Genomic DNA, 20,590 nt, shown 5'->3' with positions numbered 1-20,590 from the left:
TTGGGTAGGCAGGAGTCATCCCAGGCTTCTTTGGTTTCTGCCTGCAGTACTGGCACAGAGGGGGTGCATGGAGTGCAGGTTACTCAGAGAGCATGGAAATAAGGTATTTTGTTACAGGTTCTCAATAACACAATGAAACTGCCACTGTCTGAGCAACTGTACTGATAGCTGAGACCCCAGGAGCTGAGCCAGGAGACTCAGTCTGCCACAGCTCTGGTAATTGGCTATGAATGGTCATTTGATCTTCCAAACTCAGGTTTTCCAGGTATTATAGAAGCCCCCTTTGTAAATGTTTCTGGAGTTAGAAACAGCTTATAAGGGGTTTGTTCCTCAACAATCCTAAAGGGCTGGGAGTTAAAAATGGATTAGGAATACCAATATCTAAATATTATTATCTGAAAGTTAATTCATCTAACCAGACAAGAATGTAATTTCCTCCCTGATGTCCATTAAAGGACCCTTTAATGTGCAACATTGATTTTATGTTGTAGCACCAACATTTTAATTTGCTCTGCCAGAACAGGTGTCTCTGTGTCACTCTCCTCTGCATATTTGCAGCTTTCTTGGGGAAGCTAGAGATGGTGTGAGACAGTCATGGACTCAGAGTTCATGTTTTGGTCCTTGGCTTGTCTCAGGTTTAAATCAAACGTGTGGGATGAGGTGAGGGCAAATGAGGAATATGGGCTGAAATGGTAAAACAGATTTGCAGGAGATAAAAGCAGGTTTCTCAGAAGCACTTCTCTCACCACCAGCATCTCTTCTGTTATGTTTAGATGCTCTTACCCTGCCTTCCCAGTAAATTGTTCCCCTTTGCAAAAGGATCTTAACATTTCCTGCATTCATAGCATTGCATCCAAATGTATAATTCCAGAGACTATCAATGAAGTTTCACAAACCCTCAAATTTATTAATGCAGAAGATCTCAAACACTCACTGATTTATCAAAAGATCATTGCTAAACATGGAAATTGAATATTGCCTTCCTGAGGTCCAAGTTGGTGCCTGCTCCCACAGCCCTGGGGTGTGCTCCATCTTCTGCAGAGGTGTCCAGATGTGTCATCCCTTGATAGAGCTTGGGTCACTGCATGAATTGGCTGGTAGTCTGACTCCTGTCCTCAGGGAAAACATCATAAACAGCAGGAAAATTAGGCTAAGAATGCAGATTCACAGGCAGAGTTTTTGCACATTTATTGGTACAGCCAGTGTACAGAAAAGGAAAAGGTTAGAAAGAAAGAATGATGTAGTCTTATACAGTAGCAGAACTAGAGGGAGTGAACTTCATCGCTTCTGCTGGGAGTTCATCTTTTCTTTGACTACTGCTAGCCTATACCTGCTGGGCACCACTTTCATCTCTGACTCAAAGGACACTTCTGAAGAAATTTCCTTCCCTGGCAGTTTTTAAACTTGAAAATATCTCATAATCTAAAGCATTTCAAAGAGGAAAAAGAGACTCTGGACCCACTTGCAAGAATGTTATCATGCTACCCTCTAAAACACTGTTTCCCCCTCTGTATGTGAAACAAAAAGGCACTGAAGAAAAGAGAAGACACCAAGTCCAGTTACCAAGTGAACGAGCTTGGAAAATGAAGTAGCATTTGGAGGCAGGTTTATTTAGCACTATGTCTGTGATGGTTTTAGCCACCTTGGTCGCTAAACCCACTTCTAGATCTGTGGGTTCTGAAGATCTGAAATTAGGGTCTTGTTTTTTACAAAACATGAATTTCTTGCCCTTGTGCTTGCAGAAGAAACATGATCAAAGGGATAATAACGGCCTAAGTCGAGAGAATGCCTTTGTTATTTAAAGGAATTTTGTTTGGACCTGGGGGAATGGGGCCCATGATACTTAAATATTTGAACCTGGCAGTTGCAACCAACTCTCTGTTTCTCCATTTAAAACTTCCACAACCTCTTCACAATGTAGTCATAGTGGTGACAACACTCAGGGACCTGAATCTCCCCTATTTGTGCAAGAATTCACAGTAATGGCATACCTTTGAGCTTTGGTGTCCTGAAACTAGAGGGAAAAGGAAGTCAAGCTCCATATCCAATTGTACATTGATTTAACTGGCTTGGATCCCTTCTCCAAGAGAGCAGAGACCTGGAGTTGATCTGAAAGTTATATTCATATTTCAAATCAAGATCCAGTTCTTCTAGCAACATGTCTATTGTGTATTCAGGAAATGGAAAGTTTCTCACTTTTTTCTGCTCAAGAAAGTAGATAGATGGAAGGACAATAATTTGCCATTTTGCAGGTATCTTACTTTCGTTCTACAATAAATGTATACCATAGAAATTACTACTGCATAAGAGGTCACTAAGGTATCATATTGAGGCATGGTGAGATGCAAACTTCTTGAGCAGGCTTTTGTTTCTCATATGAAAATCCCATATGGAGAATAGGGATGTTATGGAAGCCTTTCCTTTAGGTAGAGCATGAGAGCTCTTGGACACTTTTGTCTCACATGGCAGATTGCCTACCCCTGTCCTGGGCAAATAAGCTGCTCCAGACCAGCACTCCCTGTCTTCAATGTATCCCCAAATAAAAATCACCTTTCCTGTGTGGATGAGGGAAAAATCACCTTTCCCAAGTATAAGGAAGGTCAACTGCCTCTCTGTTCATTGTGCACCTTGTGCACACACGTGGCAACCCTTTGGCATGTGGAAATTTGCTCTAGAGGCCCTTATCACCTAAGAGACAAGTTTTTAGACCAGCACCACTACTTTGAACTCATTAGATGTCCATGCACATCCCCTTGGTTCCTGGGGCTCTTATTTGTCATTTTGTTGTGAGAAGGAGCCTGGTTAAATGAAAACCAGGGAAGAGCATCAGCACAAGTTCAGCACTCCTGCAAGGAGATTTTGCCACTCTCAATATCATCAAGCTTGGCCAAAGGAGGGGCTGTGGGTCTGTGGCTCAGCTGAGCAGCTGCACAACTTGGTACAGATTTTGAGGCTGTAAATGAGTTTTAATCAACACTGACAATTGCGAGCATTCATGTCTTTTCTGCAGGAAAGTGTGCAGGAAATCCTGCAGAAACAAGAGCAATTAGTCTGGTTGAAAACAAGGCTGTAGAGCAGGCAAAATGGGGTCCAAGAAAGTAAGCATGCTTTTCCATTGAAACAATTGCCTACTGTAGTCCTATAAAGCATTTTCTTCATTTCCAATGCTATTTTCATTCACTGAGCTCTCTGCTACTTGCTAATTAAAAAAAAAATGAAACAGAGCAATGGTTTTCATTTTAAGGGCTTCACCTGCCTTTTTGAAGTAAGAAGCTCAAAGCAAAGAATAAGTTGGTAGTTTAGATTCAGATCCCAGTGCAGATCTCCTTCCTATCACAGATGTTTGCTAGCTCAGGGGTCACTGTCACTGCAGAGGGGACACATGGGGTGTGCAGCCTGCGAGATAATTCTCTGGTTACCATGCTGCGCAGTGCCTATCAAAAGCTTAATGTCCACATTACCCATACCCTCCCCCTGACCAGGACCTGTTTCATTCTAGAGCCAAAGTAGCTTCCAGCCAGGTCAAAACAGATGTGGTAGCTTAAATTTTTTTTGTCCCACACACATTCTGCTCTGAGAGGCTGATGCGTTACTCAAGGATTGAACATTTGCCATTCTTTGTGTTTGTCTCTGTTCTGTGTGTTTTGACTTCATGCATCCAAAACACCATCAAACAGAAGTGGAATTAACAAATCCTTAGGGGATTTGCTCAGGATTGAGTGGTCATATAAGCATGGAGAAGCTTCTGGCCACAGCAGATGCCTTCATTTTGGGGAGCAAGGGAAGACTGAATGCTCCCTTGGTTAGACATAGAGGAAAATTATTGCATGTGGGCAAGGTGATGAGGATGGTGAGACACTGGAACTGGTTCCTGAGAGAAGTTGTGGATGGCCCAATTGGAAGAGTTCAGAGTTCTGTTGGACTAGGCTTTGAGCAACCTGATCTAGGGAAAGATGTCCCTGCCCTTGGTCAGGGGCTGGACTAGGTCTTTAAAGGTCCCATCCAACCCAAACTATTCTATGATTCTATGATGAAGTGATGAGTTTAGACCCTGCTCTGATTGAATAGCCTCAGTAAGAAGGAAAGGTGTGTTAGCTGCTGCGTAGCTGTGAGAGAAAGAGGGAAACCATCAAGGTCCAGCTTTTTAGGCAACCAGAGAAGTGCTTTCTGTGAAACTACAAGAAAAAAAGAAACAAAGCATGAAACTTCAGGTGGAAGGCGTTAAGACAAGAGGCAATGTGTGTTCCTGGTGGTTTCTTACTGTATTCTCATGGGAAAAAAAGCTTTACATACTTGGAAAATAACATACCTCTTAGCCTTTCTTCCTAGTAGAAACACTTTGCAATTTTGTTCAATTCCTTGGATCAAAAGAAGCAACTACCCAGGCAATTCAGACCAAGCTACAGTCCACAGCCCTGGATTCCTTGTGCATCACAGCAGCATCGTGGTGATTGCTCTGGTGCTGCTTTCTGGCTGTCCTGAAGACGAGGATTGGGTAAATGAAGCCAAACAAAACCAACATGGGGAATATTATCACCAGTACACAGCAAATGAGTCGCATGATGTTGCAGGTATTTGAGTGCAGAAGTTTCCTCTGCTGGATTATTTGAATTAAGCACATTATATTTGATTGTGTCAGTAGAAAAGATTTTTCCTCCAGTAACATTTTTAGATTACTTATTCTTCCCCATGTATTTACTTGCAGTAAATGCAAAGAAAACCTATATGTTTGGCTATCTCTTTTTATACTGTTGAGTATAGATATAGATTCTTTAAGACAGGGATATTATTGTTTTTTAACTGCTTGGTGCATCCTGGGTGACATGTGATCTTGAAACATTACCAACTGTAATAAAACATGAAGGTAATAGTGTCTTTGGGACGGCACTTACTGAAATGACTTTTTAGGCACTGTCAAGCACTTTTATTTACCAAATAGATAATAGACTATAAATTAGAAGTAGTAATTAAAAATTTGAACTTATCTAAATGTAATTTCCAAGGAGATAAGGATATTCCTGTTCATAAAATCTACAGTGCTCAGTCAGAAAGATGACAATTGTGTGATTCAAGTGATCTATGATATTCTAAAGCAGCAAATCACAAAGCTGTGGCAGTTAGTAACAGCTATCAGGTGACAAAGAAAGATGGATCAAACCATGTTTCTACAAAACATGTCCATTATGAATGACAAGTATTAATAAATACCTCTGATTTTAATGCAAATAAGCATCTCATTAATAAACATCATATTCCACTGAGAATAAATACAGTTTGTCTTTCTTGCTAGTGTCTCAAAGGCTGAGAGCATAGGTCTTAAATCTTCTAAGTTTTGAAGATTTAAAGTTTTTGAAGATCCTCTCAGTCAGGATCAGTTTTTGGCCTACCACAGCCTGTCCTTGGCCAGCCACAGTCTCCACAGGCAGCAGCTGAAGCAAGGGGAAATAAAGGTGATGGAGATCCATCCTCCAGCTCCTGCCTTCAGGAGATCTGTGCATGGAGTTGGATAAATCCTATCCTCAGTCTCTGAAGGTTTGGGGAATGGAGAGGCTGGCCCTAACTTTCTGTTAGTCACTTAGTGTAAATGGTTAAATTTACATGGTAGAGCAGTGGGTGGCCAGGAAGGAAAGGGCTTGGTGTGCATCTCAGGGACTGCAGGGGAGAAGATTCCTCACAGCCACACTCCATAGTGGAAAGCTGCCCCACAGTCACCAGAACAAGATCCAATTAACTGGGAGCCTGGGCTCACCCCAGTGAATGTCCTGCTTGGTCCTCACAGCAATGGGTATCTCACAGCAAACCTGTGGGAAGCAGTCGTGCTGTAGCTGGGGACAGGGAGAGCACCGGCACAGGGACAGCAGGGGGAGAGGATCTGCCCAGGCTGTGCAGGGAGGATTGCTCTTCTCTCCCACCAGGGCGGCCCAGGGCATGACAGTCACCTTCCTCCTCACTCAGCTTGGCCCTCACCACTCACCTTGGCACTGGGGTCTCTGGGCTCTGCTCCAAAGCACCACAAGCCATCTCTCTCAGGCTGGGAGCATGAGGGTCCATGCAACAAGGACCCCCATGGGGCCCTCTCTACGATCTCCCTTGTGCCACGGCCCAGTGCTCCCTGGGCAAGGAACAATTTGTGTCTCCAGCTGCAGCACTGAAGCACGTACTTGGTCCCCAGGACCTGTCAGCTGCTCTCAGTGGGGAGGCATGTGCAGTGTAATGAGCACTCAGCATCCCAGAAAGCACCAGAGGTGGGCCCTGGCACTGGGTGGGATGCTGTGCCTCTGGGTGCTACAGCCATGGCACCACTGGGGCAGCCCTGCAGCCTGCCTGGCACAGCAGGGCACAGAGCCAGGGACTGCCTGCTGCTGCTTTTTGGCTTCTCTCACACCCCTGAAGAGGTAGTGAAGGTTCCTTCTTTGTTTTCTTTTAAATAAAAATTCAAGCCTTTTTCCACACCCTCTCTGCCTTCCCCACAACATCTAATACTTCTAATACTTGTAATTGATTCTTTTTCAGTTTCAATTTTGTAAAATAGAAATGTTTCTCAGGGAGAGAAATCTGACAGTTCTTACCCTAGAGGGTGCTCTATAATCCTAAAAGTAGAAAAAAAATTAAAATCAGAAATAAAAGGAGAAAAAAAAATCAAAGCTATTTGGCTGTCACCAGAAACCCATGAGTGTATTTGATCTTGGAAAAAAAATTAAAATGAAGTAGAAAACCCAGAAAAGGATAATAGAAAGACAGGTGTAAAACTAGGGCCTGGTGCAGCCTGCAGTGAACCAGGGACAGCTGAGCCCTGAGCACCATAAGAGGTGGCTGAGTGCTGCTGCAGGGACAGGGAGGGCGACTTCTTGCAAGGCTGATTTTAGGTCACAAATACATTGAAATTAGTATTTTTCCCCCTCCCATCAATAAGTGAAACCTAAAAAAGGCAAAAGGCATCTTTCTTAAGTGGAAAACACCCTTTCAAGTATGTTTGATAGTGATCTGAGACACAGCTGCCAGTCCCGGCAGGCAGCAGCAGCCCAAGCACGCTATTCTTGGATCTGGAAAGCGTAAGTAGGTCAAGTTACAATTGGTTCTTATAAACACCATCTCCACTAAAATCAGAAATCAATACGAGGTCAGAAATTTGCAGAATGTTGAATCAGCAAGATAAAGCGGATGGGGCTGGTTAGAGCAAGCTGGTAATAGCACCGAGGTTGTGGGTTCGATCCCCCATGGGCCATCCACTCCAGAGCTGCACTTGATGGCCCTTCAGGGTCCCTTCCTGCTCAGAATATTCTGTCATTCTGTGGGTTCATCTAGCCTCCACATACCTGTATTTTTGGCTCATCCCCCTTTTTACCAAATGTGCTTTTGCTCCATATGCTATCAGTAGTTGGAGACTTCTCCCTGGCTGGGGAGGGACCATGAGCCCCCAGCAGGTCTGGCAGATACAAGACAGAAGTACAGTTGAGGGATGCCTTTTATTTGCATATCCTGAGGTAAAGCTAAATAGTTAATGAGATTTAAAAAATAGTTGCAGCTTGTCAAGTGCTCTCCCCTATCTGTGCTCTTGCCTCTCTTTCTTTCTGGGATGGAAGCATTTAGATATGGAGGGAGTTAATTTGGAGGCTAAAAAGCAGATTTGGTGTAAAATTTGGGTAGAAAATCCAGTGTAGATTTTAATTCCGCATTTCCTTCCCCTCCACCCCGCCCCCCATTTTCATCTGCTCAATTTTATTCCATATTTGATCCAGTTTTTGGGTCTGGCATTACAAATTTGTTTCTACTCTGTTCCACACAAGTATTACATTACAGCTCAGGGACCTCCTTCACATCCAGTTGAGCACTGCCTAATTATAGCTCGAGCTGGCCTTGTAAATAGGCACAGCATCTTTTCCAAATCACGTTCCTCTTTATCCTTTCATTACAAAGGCAGATGAGCTGCAGTTGTTTACAGGCACCTTGGTGGAGGAACCGAGACCAGAACAACTTTATCAGCATTGAGCTCATACTGATCATGGAAAAAACATCCATGCTTGATTGCAAACAATGAGAAGGGAAGAATACACCAAAAGGAGGTTTTTAGATAAGCTTGATAAGCAGGGAAATGTCTGGAGACTGATCAGTGAGCTCTTAACAGAAAAGACTGAGGCTTAGCTGAAGCTGAAATGAAAGAGAGACCTCTTAATTGTAAGTCTGAGCCCTTTCCCTGATACTGCAGCTGAGTCAGTGGACTGATTTAATTCCTTGCCCTTGATGAAACAGATTCAAAGTTCTGACATGTTTGGGGTCCCATTATCAATCAAAATCCAGGTTGAATCTTTAAGAACTTCAGTTTTCAGTTGGTATGAGTCTGTCAAGTCTTGCGATTCATAATGATTTTCACAGTGCCTTTGAAGTCTCCCTTGCAGCTCCAGCATGAGGAAGCATATTAGAAACAGGAATATTTCACTTAAACAGAAAATCATATGTGCATAGTTAGAAGTGCTTGAAAATAGGAGTCTTGAAGTGCAAAGCCATCAGGCAAATGACCTCCTAACCCAGCAATTTGTGTTTCACCTGTCAAGCGAACGTTCTGGTTTCCAGGTCCTAATTCAAAGGGCAGCAGCAAAATCACTGCTAAGTTCATAAGTAGCCCTTGGCTATACTGCAGCTGTTAATGTGGGAATAAAATTGTACTTCCATTTTAGCTGACACAAGATACAGCTACAGCTTGGGTAGGTCCTGCCTATGTAACTGAATATATCTTTCATTCTGTGCTCCAGGCTGCTCAAGACCATGGATTTGGAAGACTGGCAAATCATACCAACTTAACTCTAAAATGAAATCCTCTGCTAAATTTATTCATTAGCAACACACTTGCAAATGGGTATTTCTTGCACCATATTAAGCACTGCCACTACATAGAGAAAAGTCTTAGTCCCTGACAGTCATAAATTAACTGTGAGTGAATGACACCACAGAGATAACAGTCTGCACTGCTGGCTACAGTCCTGGTCATTCACAATCATCGAGGTCCTGAGAGTTCATCAGAAGGAGAGCTCAGAGCACAAGTAGTCTCCTTCTTCTCTGATTTTCCTTGTTGATGCCTTATGTTTTCATGCTACTGACCCTCTCCAAACAGGGGCAGGAGGTCTCCTCTGTTCCTGGTGCCACTTGTGCCACATTTTCTATTGTCTTGCCAACAGTTCTTATCCCATCTATTTCTATGCCCCTGCGCTCCTCCTTTCTCTGGAAACTTTTTTTACTGGGATACCTCCGATGTGCAACTACAGATGGTTTTGCCCCTTTGATGATTATCAACTCACATGCTTTTGAAAAATTGTGCCTACCAATGCCATTACAAAATGTTACAAAATACTTGCATGCAGTTGGAAATTGCTTTATTTCAATGTACAGGTTGAAGGCAAGCTATTACTGATGTTATAGAAGTACTGATGTTATAGAAGTATCTTCTCTAGCTGTCTGTCTTCTCTGTTTTGGCTACACTGTACTGATGTGGAGCAACTCAACCAATACTCCCTCTGCAAGGACATGAACTTCTTCAACTAAGGTGTTAAAGAACACAGTACTGAAGAAGACATCACAGCAATTAAAATAACCCCCCAAAACCAAACACAAAATAGAATCAAAAAGACCAGATTAACAAAAACCAGTGGGGGCTAAATCAAATAGAAACCATTATCATAATTTTTTGATTCTAAGTTCAACCTCCTGCTTCTGGCAAGGCCAGCCTGGCTGCAGGACTTTTGAGGCCCATTGAGGATTCCTGGGAGCCTTTTCTCTGTGTGTCTCCATGGAGTACTTTGCCCTCACTTTGGCTGACTTCTGACATCCTCCAGCAGGTACCAATGCTGCAACAGGCTCCACTTGATGGTCCAAAGGGCAGCACCTTCCTTTACTGACCCACCACCAGGACGAGACTCTGAGCAAAGAATGACATTGAAGACCTGTGGGAAGATGGCCAGTGATCCCAAAATTAATCCTGTCAGGCCAGCTGTGGTAATAATCACTGGGATCTGAAAAGGGACTGAGACAGAACTGAATTGCCCCAGATCCAATGTATCCCATCAAATGATTCAAGCCAAACAAGAGTATGTTCCTGCATGTTGCCCATACTTGTCATTCTCCAGTGTTTGGCTCCAGGGTTGGAACAGAGAGCATGGTTGGCATCACAGCTCACTCAGAGGTCTCCAGAGGTGCCACCTGGTTCCCTTGGACCATATATTGGTCTCTGCACCTGTGTTCCCATGCCTCCAGGAACAGGGTCTTCACTAAATTCAGTGGTGGCACTGGTGGCTGTTGTGACAACTGCTTGCCCAGAGTTTAATGAGAAATGACTGCAGCATACACATGGGAAATGAAAGACCTGGAATCAGTTCCCTCAGCCTAGGGAAGACCTAGGTTTTCTTCTCCCAGTACAGCTTGTGGGGGATATTTCTCACCCAGTGCTGTAAAATGCAGCATTGAAGGCTCATGGGATGATAGGGACTTGGGTTTGGGGGAAATGGGGACAGTAACTGAGGTACAAAGTGTCCTTAGCCTGTCTTGGCTGAGTATGTGTGACCAGACTGCAGGAACACGGGGCCATGGTCTGTCCCTTTGTCTCTGTGGGCCGTGGTACGTGGTGTCACCCTGCTACACACAGAGCCAGGGTTAGGTATCCGACATTGCCATTTCATGTACTGCCTGAACGTGTGGCTTCTGGCTAACGGAGTGGAAAGCTTCTAAAAAGCTGAAACGGGTTACACTTCACTGAATTGGCATTTTCATGACATTTCTTGGACTACAGAAAGGCCCTCTATTGGTCAGTGGCAAAATCTCGAATGGCTGGAACAAGACTAGATTCATTAAGGGCATCACCATTTGAATATAACATGCCTGCATAACAATGTGCCTGTGGCCTGATTCAGCAAAGCTCCTCAAGTGCACTCAACTCGGAGTGAGAAGAGTTGAAATCAGCAGCTGACTCACAAAGAGCTAAACGTGCACTTAAGCACTTGTTGGGACGCTGCAGCGTGGCTCCTCCCCTGCGGGGAGCTCGGCACCCAGCCAGGCAGGAGGAGGAGGGAATGGGCACCCCCACCCAGAGAGCTGTACATTTATTATATTGTCACTTTTTTTGTCACTAGGCAGACAAAGAGGTTGGGATCTAAGAGCCAGTGGCACTGGTGAGTTTTTCCTTCCCTGTCCTGGCTCCCTTCAGTTCCGAATTGGAGTGTGGCTCTCAGGAGGCCCTGAAGTCAATGTCCCCTCCTGTGGTGCCAGCTGGGCTGCAAGTTAACTGCACACCCACATTCCTTCCACTGTGTAACTAAGGCACTTATTTAAATGTCTTAAAACACTTTGCTTGTATGAACAGGTATTTTTTCAGGCCAAGAACATTTACAAGGTTTTTGTGGTTTTGTTTCTTACTTTGATTTCATCAGCTGTATCCATTTTGGGATTGCCTCTTGGTAATCAGACAAGGACTGAAGGTGACAGTGGATTATTTAACCAGCGCCCTCAGTGAAGAATTATCTGGCCCTCCTAATCCTTCTCCATTTGTTCTCTTGATTTCCATGCCTGGAAGAATAAGAGCACCAAACTTCAGCTGAAACATTATACTGCAGGATCCTCACTGTAGAAATAATTCATCCAAACAAGTCCTTCTGGATTAGATAATGCCCAGGCAGTCCTTAATGAGATTTTGAGGCAAGAGCTGACAGGTGTCCTGTGGCAGGGATGGATGCACATTCCAGGGACAGCTGTGGGGGAGCTTTGGAGCCCAGAGCCATGGCAGCCCTGGCGTGAGGTTGCCTTGGCCACGCTGTCAACAGCAGGCCCTGGCTGTACATTGTGCTTCGGCTGTGGGACAGCACACAGCTCGTTCCAGGAAACCTGCCAGGCCTCAGGACCGCCTTGGAACAGGGCTGGTGTGGATGTGCAGAGCTGTAAAGAATTCTTCAGATGCTGCTGCAGCAGCAAGGCCTAATGACTGAAGAGGCAAGCTCTGCTTGAAATTCAGTGTCCATGAAGATTAGCTTTCAACCCTCTATAAACCATGGGAATCTGTCCTTTGCCTGTCCATAAACACCAAGCCCTTCAGATTATCTCCTCATAGGAATGATAAGCTCCAAAGGTCTGGTAAAAGACCCATATTCACAATCATAAAAAGTCACAGTACCAACAGGGAAATCTTGCTACCTAGAGAAAGAGCAGAGAATTTGTAGTTGGTAGTTTCTTTTTGAAAAATAATTTTTAAAATAGATTTTAAAAAACCCCAAACTTTTCTAGATTCTTACAGAAGACATTTACAGATCATAAAGTATATGAACGCTACAAATAATGCTTTTGAATGGGAAAAAAACCCCAACCCTTTTTTTTTATTAGTAGGTAATATTCTCAGGCTTTCCTCTTTCTGTCTCTTGAATGAAACACCCTGCATTTTTCCAAATAAATTTTTGTCCAAATGAAATAAGTAGACCTGAAAATATTTTCAGGTTTTTTTCAGTAGCTTGTCCTGCAGGTCCATCCAATATTCACAGGAGTGTGAAAGGTCCAAGATATTGACAGAATAAGTATTGCTTGAACTAAAAACATGACAGAGTCTCTCTGAATTTCCTGGGGCTTAAATCAGGCCCTAGAGGGAGATTGTTTTGCCAGCTGTGCTGTTTCTCCCTGAGCTCACTGCAGCTACAATTAAACATTAACTGCTTCTCTACTGAAATTTTCACATTTGTCCAGGAACATATTTTAGGAAAACTAAGAAATAGTACAGTATTTAGAGATCAGATGAATTTATGCAAATTCATCACCTCAGTGAACCATTCTCAGGAAGGATAGTGAGAAATAAACTGTGAATAATTCCTCCCCAGTCCTACCAAGAGGAAGAAGGGAGAAGAGACATTTTAAAACCTCACTCAAAGTGTCAGCGATTTTCTCCAGACTTTCTTAGCTTAAATGCTTTTCAACAAAATAAAAAAAAAAGGTTTCAGGGAAGTTTTCAGAGGAATGTTTACCAGAAATTTTCAGGGAATGTTCCTAATGGAAAAAGGTGCATACATACCCCAATGTAGCTAATTTAATACTCCTGACATTTTCCAGTAGCTGGGATTATGCAGAATGAGGAAATTATGCAGAATGAGGAAATTATGCAGCATGAGTCAGGTAAAAGCCATTAAAGCACATGGACCTGCCTCCTCTTCCTGCCTTCCTGTCACCAAGCTGGTTTTAGGTTATAATGTGCTAGCTAGGCTGAAAGGCTGGTGAGAAATTAGGGGTTGCCAGTCTGCTTGCATTCCCTTTCTATGGCAGAAAGCAGGATATTCCTGTGGTGAGGTGTGCCTCCTATCAGCCATTCCCACCTGTATAGCGCACCACCCTTTAGAAACACCTGAAATTAGGAGGGTAGCTATTAATGATTCACCTCCCCTGATCTGCATGGATTAGTGCACCTAGAATGTAAGCAGGAAAATGCCATGAGCCTCCCATAGTCTGCTTTTCTCAAGTTGCCAGACTTGGCTTTCACTTTTAGAACGCCATGGGATCATAGCAGAGGCTCCATGGGTGCTGGGCAATTCCCCTGTGTCCTGTTTGCATGCTGCTTCCAGAGGGCTCTGCAATGGCACTGGGGCTCCTGAAGAACCCCTGTGTTGGATGTTAAACATCAACATGAGAGGCTGGATAGATCCACAGCCCAGCTTAGGGAGGGAATGCTCTTGCATCCTGCATGGATGCACAAAAGCAGGGGGCAGGCAAGTGCCCAATGCATTCTCCAGAGAAGACAAGCCTGTGTCTCCCCTTTGGAGTCGTGAGACCTGCTTGTGTTTGGCACCTCCTTCCAGGGCTGCCATGTGGTCATGGCCAATCCTGTGCCTGAATGGCCCTTGGCACCAGGGGCTTCTCCACTACACGCCTCTGCCCCACAAATCCAAGCGGCAGACGAGGGCCACGAGACTGTGACCTTACAGCGCTTCTAGTGCTTCGTTAATTCCAGGAGGGGACATCCTATCAGACCTTCTTATCACATTCCAGAAGTTTATTTCAGAAATATTTCATGGACTGTAAGTGGGACAGCTGTTCCCTTGTGACACTGTTAATAGCATGGATCCCCTTTGTCAGGAGTCCCGGAGCTGCTGCTCCTCTCTTAGGCTCACTTTAACACTTTGCTTTTAATCTCAGCCCAAAAGAGCTCAAATGAAGGCTCAGCAAGGGGTAACAGGTGAGGAGGCTTGGAGAGCTGGGCAAGGGACAGGAGTGAGGGGACATGAGGCTGCAGTGAGGCTGACCAGCCTGGCACAGTGTTAGCCCTGCACAGCTGTGCCTGTGCTACTGAATAAAACAACTCAGGGCCATTATTTGCCCTGAGAGGGGGAGGTATGGCCCAGCTGCCCTGCCCATAACTCTCTTCCCTCTTAAGATGGGATGATCATATCCAGACTGTGCCAGTAACATGCTGCAGAAGCCATGCTTGGGCACCTGCCTCTGTGGGGCTCAGCCTGTGGGTCCTGGTGCACAAATGGTACCTTTGGAGTGGGAAGCATGGAGATGGGGCCATCTGTGGGGCAAAGAGGGTGATCTCTGGGATTTTAGAGGGGAGCAAAGCCCTTCACTCCTCCTGTGTGTCTGGAAACTTTGCTGATAAGACAAAGACCAGCAGAGACACAGTCCTGCAAAATCCATGGGTATTGGTGAATCCTGTCACATCTTTTTTTTTTTTTTCAAACTGGAGCTTAGCTAGATTTTCAGCAACCCAGTAAATAAGGATTTGCACCTAGCATGTGTGCAGTGTGGCAAGCTGTGCATTGTTCAGTAAAAGGCCTTGCCTCCTATGGGGAAGACCTTTTGGGTCTGTGATAAACCTGGTGGGACTGAGATCAAATAATACAACACGCCTTTTTTCTCATTTGCTATGTCATGGGCAACCTGATAGCCTGCAATGGGAATGTGAAACTTGTGAATAAAACACAACAGAAAGGGAATACAAAATACAGAGCAGTGAGTGTGGCAGACATGCAGAGCCAGCGGGCACTGGCTCTGCTTTCAGAGGAACAAATTTCCTTCCTCCACAGGGACAGGGCTCAATGGGTACCACACACGTCATGAAGTGCCTCAGGGTGGGCACTGGGGATGCTGCAGACAGATGGCTGCAATTTTTGTCTCTGTTGTGCACTCAGGAGGTCAGTCAGAAAACTCATCACCTCCTGCATGTCCTCTGTGATGAGTTTTGGACAAGACATGCACTAATGAGATTGCAACCCAAATCCAAGGTTGGATTTACAGGTGGGATCAGCAATGTTTCTTGCTGAGATTATGGTTATTTTACAGGCCTCAACCTGCTAAAGGGCCAAAGGTGTTTATGAAATTCATGGCTTAGACAATTACGATAACCGGGATGTGAGCTGAGTGGTTATGGATTGAAGAACAGAAGACTGTTGGGAGGGAAGGAAAGCAGCCCAAATAACCTGATTTTAGAAACAATATGTTATTAATGAAACTGAGATGGGATTTTTGTGCTCTTGCCTACTGCATTTTTAAATCTGTAATTGTCTGAATTGCAGCTGAAGAAGAGATTTTAAGGTTAGTTGGCAAAACCCAGTTATTTATACAGTCATGTTTTTATTTGCAGTTTTCTGTCCAAAATAAGATGTATTTCCCTGACATTTCTAAACCAGCTCTGTTATGCTTGGTTAGTGCAGTAAAGCCAGAAGCACCAGCCTTGGTGATTAATCACAGCGAGTCCCATTCTGGGTACCACTGCCGACCAAGTGAAAACTGATGGTGGGGTCAGTCATGCTCAAAAATACTTGTTACTGGATGTAGAAAGCTCTGTGCCCTATATCTCTCTCCAGCTGTGTTCAGCCCTGTTCTAACTGGACGTGGTGTCTGAGTCCTGCCAACCTCACTGTAAGTTCTTGGGGCCCGACAGCATTTTCTAAGTCATTGTGACCTGTCTTTTACCAGTTTCCCCACATTTGAATGGGGCTCTGCTTGGCCACATTTCCCTCCAACCAAGTTTAATATTTTAAAGAATTAAAAAAAAAAATTTGCATTTTTTGACGGCACTCATGGGGCAAGACCTTCTTTTTCTGCGTAGTCAAATGGCCTGGGGGACAGTAAGCAGCAGAGGCACGCAGTTTTGCCTCTGGGGGTGGGGGCAGGCAGGCTCCTTGGTCCAGGGTATCCCGTGCATCCTGCCCCCCTGTACCACACACACTCCTCCATTACTCCTTGGCTGACATTTCCTCAGCACCTTCTGTTCTCTCAGGCTGGTCATACCCCAGCCACGTGCTGGCAACCCTCAGAAAAAAATTGGCACAAAACCAATAACTTCTTATTACGGTGAGGATTGCACGTAGAAAACAACACAGGCTAGCAAGGTTCTTGTGCCCTTATATTTCCCAGGTAATCATCAACAACTTCAGCCCTTATCAGTGTGTGGGGTGGAAAAACTGAACTTTAGCTCAAGCTAATGAAGCAACATTCCTCTAATGTTTCCTGGAATAACAAGTTTCTTGACTGACCTGGCACAGATTTCTGCTTTTCTCCAAAAGCATAACAAGCCTCACAGAATCTCTGCAGAGGATCAGAGTGTGGTTCCCTGGCTGTTCGTGCTGAATTAAGAGATACTTCTATTATCCAGGGTTGACACAGGTCAGTGTCATGTCATGCCATCCAGCCTGAGCAGTTCTATTAGGTGTCAGATGGTTGCCTAGCTCCTATGGGCAAAGTACTGATCCTGTTAATATTATCAAATCAAGCCAAAGAGTGCACTGACTTGGACCCCTGACCCTCTCTTGCAGGGAAGAGTTACAATCATAGAATCATTTAGGTTGGAAAAGACCTCTAAGGTCATAGAGTCCTACTGTTAACCCAGCACTGCTGTGTTCACCACTAAACCATGTCACTCCAACCCCTGGTGACATATCTACACACTTTTCGAACACCTCCAGGCATGACAACCCCACCGCTTTCCTGGGCAGCCTGTTCCAAGGCTTGGTAATTCCTTCAGTGAAGAAATATTTCCTAATAAAATCTAAACCTTCCCAGCACAACTTGAGGCCATTTTTTCTTGTTCTGTTGCTTATTACCTGGGGGAAGAGACCAGCCCCCACCTGGCTGCACCCTCCTGTCAGGCAGCTGCAGAGAGTGATGAGGGCCCCCTGAGCCTCCTTCTCTCCAGGCTGAACACCCCCAGCTCCCTCAGCTGCCCCTCACAGCACTTGTGCTCCAGAGCCTTCCCCAGCTCCATTGCCCTTCCCTGGACACGCTCCAGCCCCTCAATGTCTCTCTGGCACTGAGGGGCCCAGAACTGAGCACAGGATTGGAGCTGTGGCCTCAGCAGTGCTGGGTACAGGGGGACGGTCCCTGCCCTGCTCCTGCTGGCCACACCTGGCTGAGCCAGGCCAGGATGCCATCGGCCTTCTGGGCCACCTGGGCACACTCAGACTACCCACCTGGGAAGTGCCTCCTGTGATGCAGAAAGGTCTGGAAGATGGCAGATAACACGCCTTCCAATAACCACCTATGAAATGTTTTCACTGTGTAAAATGGTAAGCACTGAGGACACACTCAAGGGTGAAGGGAAGGTGGATGCCCTGCTCCAGCTGCCATAAACACTGAGTGCTCACTGCCAGGTCACCTTCGCTGCTGCAGGATTATGTCCATGACCTTATCCAAAGAGAGTCATGCTGACAGCTTGTGAGAAATAGCTACTTACTTTTCATAGTTTAGGAAGGTTTATTAAACCTGATCAAAAATACAACAGAAGACTAAATAAAGAAAGAAGGTTACAGCCTGGAAGCGAAAGAAAGATTTTCCTGCCATGTGCTGAGCCCCCTCACAATGGAGGTTTCCCCTTTTTAACCCTTTAACCCCTCCCAAAGTTCTGTCCATCAACCCCTTCTTCACTGTCCAGAGGTGGAGGTCTCGTATTTAAATCCTGACTGGAGATCAGATGTCACCATAGTGACAAGCTGGCCCTCCCAGATGTCCCAACTCCAGCTGTCCCTTGATAACCACGTGAGGGGGTAAAACATAACTATAAATCTATAAAACTTTTCTTAAGCTATATACATTTTATTTGTCCATTCATTGTGAGAGTCAGTCATCGCATTACTCATCTATCACAAGCTGGTTTGGTAGTGCACAGGTTTGCTATTAGCAGTTGCCTAGCCAAGCCCAGAGAGGGCAAAGCAAGTAGTTTCCTATTCCAGGGCAAGGAATGAAAGATAATGTATTAACAGAGGAAGGGAAGGAAAGGTATGATAGCTGAGCAGGGAGTGGATCTCTGGTTTTCCCCTTAGCCACATAACACCGAAGTCTGTGGGTGTGAGTGGGTGTCTGTGTGCTGCTCACTTGCTCCTCTCTGCACTTGTACACCCTCAGGTAATGAAGCCTCCATCTGCTCACACAGAGATGTGTGAATTGATTTTGCAGAAAGCAAAAATGGGGTTTAACTATTCATCAGTGATGCACAAACTGTGATTTCTAAGACAAAAAGAGGGCAAAGAGCATTTATCTCAAACAATGGAGGAAGCTTAACCTTTGTGATGCAGCCATCTAGTGTTAAAAGACTTTGCTCCCAATACATTACTGGTCAGTAGTCCTGTTAAAAGTTATTGTTCACTCTTAACACTTGTCTTTCCAAGACCCAGAACATATGCCCATCAAAACAGACTGGGAGAGCAATTGTAATAGATGTGGATTTTGGCTAAGCAAGGGGAAAGAAGAAGCACTGGTGAGGTCCAGGCTGAGGGTACTGTTTTGGACTGTCCCATTAATTTGGCCATTCAAACTTTTTTTTTCTGGATTAAATCCTGACAGTCTCAAAAGTTTTTCAGGTGCATTTCATAGCCTGGAGCAATCGTCTGGGTCCTGGAGAAAGAAGGGTTACTGAATTGTTGAGAGTAGCCAGGTTTTACTTCTCAATCTTTCCATAAAATTCCATAAAAGTACATTGCTCTGAGAAAGAATAACAATTTATTTTCATTAGTTGTTACAAAACTCTGGTCTGCATTTTCTTGAGCCAAGCTTTATATTAGATTTCATCCCACTCACACAGGGGCATGGACTGCTGTGATTAGAAAGTCATCAGAGACCTCTTGACTCTCTTTGGCTGTGTATAAACACCTCAAAAATAAAGGGTAAATCCATGCTGAGGGAGGATCTGCTCCTGCCTTCCCCTCCACCAAGTCAATCCAGCCCTTATATGCTCTGTTTTTCCTAATGAACACACAGCAATGCAGCTCAATGCTTTGGGTTCTGCTTAGCCCCTGCTAAAACCCACAGCAAGATTCCTCTGGAATTCAGTGAGAGAAGGATGAGATCCTTCATGAGCTTTTCTTGCTAAATAACACTGGCTTTGGATTTGTCTCAATGGATAGTACTGAAATGTGAGTGTCAGCATCTCTGCAAGGGGTGTTTGAGGTAGGGCTGGGCCAGAAGAGATGCTTTAGGTCCTGTTTAGTGGCAGTTTATCTATTCATCATATTTATTTATATTTGTAGAGGACACCTAAATCTTACAGAAGCATTAGGGCTTCCAGGCCTGTTGGCTTATCCGTGTTCCAAGCATTGTCTGAGAATTCTTGTCTACAGCATCCACAAACTCAGACTACTGTAAAACCTAGAAAATAATCTAATTGATGGTGAGTGCTAAACTGTGTTTACCAGGGTTCATGCTGTGAAGCATTTATAGAGATAAGATTTTATTGCAGTTTAAAATCAGCAATATTTCTGCTTCTAGTACAGATACCCAGATTAGTGTGGTTTCCTCTCTACCAGTCCTGAGCTGGACCCAGAGCTCACGCCACACATTCTCTTTTGTAGACACCCACACTTCTTTTTCTTGATTTCTGGATGAAAGTGTGTGGCTTGCTATGTACCTCTGAGCTCCATAACTGCAGGAGCAGGGCAACTGCTTTCTACTTGTTTTGCTTGGTGGGGTTTGGGGGTTTTTTGGGGTGGTTTCTTTGTTTGTTTGGGGTTTAGTTTTGTTTTTTTTTCCTTTTGTTTTCCCCCCAGGCAGGTTCCAGGCTAAGGCTTCAGCTTGCTGGTTCTGTCCACATGCTTTTCTGAGTGTCCCTAAGGAAGGACAACTCCTTTCCATGTTCCCAGGAGTGGGATCTCTGCCTTCTTACTGTGGATGCTGGACTATATAAAATACCGGCCTACTGCTGGTAGTTACTACCTGATGATCTCCTGGCTGAGGGTGAAGTCCCACCATGGTGTTTTATGGTTTGGTTTGTTATTTGGTTTTTTTTTCATTGAACCAAGTGCAATGTTTTGTCAAAGAGTTTTCTGTTGGTGTTTGTGAAGTAGTGGGAATGGGAGGGAATGAAAGCTTGCACCAACAAGCAGGGCATACCCAGAATTTCTTGCTGCTTGGAGTGGTGTTTGAGGACCAAGTTTGGCCAAGGTTTATTCAGAATTCCAGGGTTTTTCCTTTGTTGGATTCCGGTGGGACTGTCTCTTGGACTCAGGTGGGGCTGTCAAAGGATTTGTTTCCCGTGTGCACAGAGAGTGGTGCCCTCCACTCCTTTTGGATTTTGCACGCACAGGCTGCTCCCTCTCCTTCAGCAATGCCAATCCTTCGGGACAGCCCCCTTCACCCCTCTGGAGCA

The sequence above is a fragment of the Melozone crissalis genome, unplaced genomic scaffold (assembly GCF_028551555.1).
Source record: "Melozone crissalis strain CALT ecotype California unplaced genomic scaffold, PUWL_Pcris_2 ptg000013l_1, whole genome shotgun sequence".
Taxonomy (NCBI): domain Eukaryota; kingdom Metazoa; phylum Chordata; class Aves; order Passeriformes; family Passerellidae; genus Melozone; species Melozone crissalis.
Note: the sequence above shows the minus strand (reverse complement) of the source record.